This window comes from Marmota flaviventris, chromosome 12, assembly GCF_047511675.1.
Source record: "Marmota flaviventris isolate mMarFla1 chromosome 12, mMarFla1.hap1, whole genome shotgun sequence".
NCBI classification, from domain to species: Eukaryota; Metazoa; Chordata; class Mammalia; order Rodentia; family Sciuridae; genus Marmota; species Marmota flaviventris.
Window position 1 is genome coordinate 49326252 of NC_092509.1, and position 4010 is coordinate 49330261.

Below are 4010 nucleotides of genomic sequence, written 5' to 3' on the forward strand. Positions count from 1 at the left end.
TAGGTTCAGTCCCCAGTACCAACAAAACAAAACAAAACCCGGCCATTTCCTACCTTGTCAATCTGCTCAGCAGAAGTTTTTCTTTATCTTGTGTTTCCATGTTTGTTAGTTTCTTGAGGCAGGCATTTGCTTAAGCATAGTCCCAGCTGAAAAGGAACAAAGGCAAGAGAAGCATAAGAAGACCTAAGGAAAGGGTTCCTAGAATGGTGGGAACTAAAATGTAAATAAGGAATGCCATTGCAAGCAGCACTTCATTGTTAGTCCCTGTGTGCATCTGTGAGTGACAGCCAACTCTTCTGTAAGGAACTTCTCCTCTCATCTGTGTCCCTTCTGTCCCTTAGTTCACATAGCAATTTGTAGGTGCCCACTCTATAGTGGGAAGGGGAATGACTAGGGCCGGATGACTAGGGCTGCTTTTCACCTGTGTGTTCCCTCCTTTTGAAGGATGGGAACAAACCTCTGCTGGAAAATGAAGAGATGGGACAGGATACCTTGGTAGAATGAGAGAACCCTGGCTGCTCAGTAGGAGGGGATGTGTCCTGGGCTGTTCATTCATCAGAGAGCAATACAAAGGTTTCAGCTATAAGTGAAAAATAAAACTCTTAAGGTCTCCTAAGGATTTGGGGCCTTAGAGTTGAGGAAAGCCAGAGGCCTTTGCTCACTTGTATGTACTTGGAGCTCCTCTCCTTTTTCCTGTGTTCTTTTTAATACATAAAATTGAGATAAAATACATATAACTATCTTAGGTTTTTTTTTTTTGTTGTTGCTGCTGGGGATTGAACCCAGGGGTGCTCCACCACTGAGCTACATCCCCAGACAGAAAGAAATTGAGAATGAGCTGGAAAGTGAACACTCAGAAATACAAATAAAATCTTTAGCCCATCTGGCTATTTGGGAGAGCTGGCAGCCTTTTAGTAAGAGCTAAGTAGTCATTATTTTCAGCTTTGTATCCTGGACTGTCTCTGTATAGTGACTCAGCTCTGCCATTAGAGAAAGAAGGCCATCAGAGACAATACAAACCTGTATGGGCTAACAACATTGTACTTACAAAAGGGGATGACTGTGAGAGATGACTCCGAGGCTGTAGAGTTTGAGCACCCAACTCTACATGAACGTGCAAACCCAGTAAGCAAACAAGTATCCGCCGGCAGAGACCAGATCCTGGAGGGATGGGGTCATCAGGGGCCCAGCACTGGGCAATGTAGTGGGCATGGAAACGGAGTGGGTCGCCAGGATAGACGAGGAAGTCACCCCCGAACTTGCCAGCAGCACTTAGGAAGAAGCCTCTCTCCCACAAGTCTTTGTAGATCCTGTAGCGCAACTCATGAGCAGGACGGCCAGCATGGGGCCAGTCTTTGGACTGGACGCGCCAGTCCAGAGGCTTAGCCTTAATGGGTCGAGGCCTGGCAGTGGCCAGCTGGACCAGCAGGGCAGATCTGGGCAGGGGGTCTACCCCATCAGAAAGCCCTGGCTGGAGAGAGGAGGAAACTGCTTCCTCCTGCTCCCCCGAAGCCTGGCTATCTCCAGTTTCGTTCCCTTCAGCAACCTGGCTCCCGGGGGCCTGCTGGCTCTCGCAGGACCCCCAATTCTGTTCCAGCTTCTGCTTCTTGGCAGCCTGCCCCTCTGAAATCTTCTCCAGCAGCTCCTGACGCCGGGTCTCACGGGCCTCGGCTGCCAAGGTACTTTGCTCCTGGAAGTTCTGCTCTTGCTGGCGTTTGAAGGATACCAGAGCGAGGCCGTGGCGGGCTGGGTCGGGGCGCGGGACGCTGACCAGGGTCACGGCGCCGATCTCCGCCAGGAGCCGCGCCTCTGCGGGCGTGAGTTCTGGCGCAGCCCGCGCCGCAGGGCGCCCAAGGTGCGGCCCCCTACTCCCAGGCGCTCCCGTAGCGCCTGCACCGCCTCGGCGCCCCACACCAGGGAGCGGCCGTTCTCCATCTCCACCACCAGCATCCTCCCGCTCCCGAACGCAAGACGTTCCGCGTTCGGTAGTTCTAGGCCGGACCGACTCCACAGCCCCGCGCCATCGCGGCGCAGGCGGGGCCGCGTTCGGGCCTCCTCATAACCTGAGTTTTTGAAAACAAATTTGTTTAAAATGAAAGACCATAGAACCTGGCACATGGTAAGCCCTGCACATTTTAAACAAAAAAATGTACATACATATTTTGGAAAGTGATGCAAAATGAATTTCTTATTGTTGGGTGTAGCCAGAAGTGTGACACCCACTAGCCTAATTCTGATGCTCATGAAAATAACAGATACTATTCTCAGAATGAGATGTTAAGTAAAAAATCCGTGTTAAATTGATGACAACACGTCCCTTTATTAGCACACCTACATGGACCTGCGTGGTGACTAGGACCTTTGCTTGCGGGAACCAGCTTGAGCAAAATGAGACCTTTACAATAAGGTTCTGGGTACTTCATGACATCCAAGAGTCACAACTTCCCAACAGCACTATGGGTACAGCAGGGAATGTGGGGGTCCCTCTTACTATCCCCTACCTCAGCCTCTCCCTGTGTGATTGCTTCCTTCTCTTGCCCATGACCTAATTCTCCTGCAAAGGGCTTTTATCATAAGGTTCTGAGATTTGCATCTTTCCTTCCAAAAGAACAGTCGGACTGTGGAACTTTATTAGTTTAAATTCCAGATTGCTATGAAGTGGCTTACTGATTCACGTCAATTGCCCTGCCCTGATCTAATTTTTAAAAATATTATCAGCTTCTTTCTTAAGTAATGCTAGTGTGTGTGTGTGTGTGTGTGTGTGTGTGTGTGTTGGGAGGCAGGTTGTTGAGGAGAAGACAAAAGGGTGTGTGTATCAAGTGGGAGCAATTTCAGGGAAGAGAACTGATCAGACAGTAATTGTGCCAGAACAGTCTGAATAGACATGTATCTCTTTAAAAATACATTGATCTACTGGACATAGTGATGCATGCCTATTATCCCTGCTAGTCAGGAAGCTGAGGCAGGAGGATGGTAAGTTCAAGGCCAGCCTCAGAACTTAGCAAGACCCTGTTTCAAAATTAAAAATTAAAAAGTGAACTGGGAGAGCAGCTCAGTGGCAGAGCACTCCTGCATTAAATCCCTAGTACCATAAAAAAGAAAAAGGAAAAAAAAAAAAAAAAAAAAAAAAAAACCTGATCCAAGCCATCAACTGCACTTCTGGGCAAATGCACAAAAGCATTGAGAGCATCCCAAAGAAGCATTTGCTCATCCAGTTATAGCAGCAGCATTCGCTCTTGTGGAAAGCAGTCCAAGTACCCATCAGTGGGAGAACAGATAAACAAAATGTGATTTATGCACACAGTAGGTATTATTCAGTTTTAAAAAGAAAGGGAATCCTGACACATGCTATAATATGGATGAACCTTGAGGACATTATACTCAATGAAAAAGCCAGTCCCAAAGAACAAATATGGATATTACACTTACGGGAGGTCCTTAGAATAGTTTAATTCATAGAGGCAGAAAGTAGAATATAGTGGCCAAGGACCTGGGGAGGAGGAAATGTGGGTAGTAATGGGGACATTGTGTCAGTTTTGCAAGATGAAAAGAACTTGTGGAAGGACGGTGGTGATGGTTGCACAATGTTGACGAACTCAGTGCCACTAAACTCTGCATTTCAAGGTGGTTAAAATGGTAAATTTTATCACAAGTTTTAAAAAGAAAACAAACATAGGGCAAAGAGGGGAGGGGTCTCCAAGTACATGCAATGAACCAAAGCCTGCACTTTCCCAAGCAGATAGTACCCAAGTTCACAGAAGCAGGTCCTTCCTCTTTTCTTCATTTAGGGCTTTGTGTGAGTGCCTTATAAACTCTTCAGATTCTCTCTGGTGAAGTGACCACAGCCCAGGATGAGTCTCCTGCTCCACTGAGAAGCCAGGCTTCCTATGCCATCCAGGCCCCTTGGTAGTTCTTTCCCTCTTCATTTCTTGTTTTTTCCTGAACTCAGTCCAGTACTGATCCCAGGGGCCAGTGACCTGGTCCTGGTATGTGGTCACTGGAGCCACAGC

The 4010-nt window shown here is 47.7% G+C and overlaps 1 pseudogene; it reads right to left on the reverse strand.

The window, feature by feature from the left end:
• Nucleotides 1-1104: 1104 nt before the first annotated feature.
• On the reverse strand, nt 1105-1950 carry LOC114087083 (tRNA-splicing endonuclease subunit Sen34 pseudogene; annotated as a pseudogene).
• Nucleotides 1951-4010: the final 2060 nt, after the last annotated feature.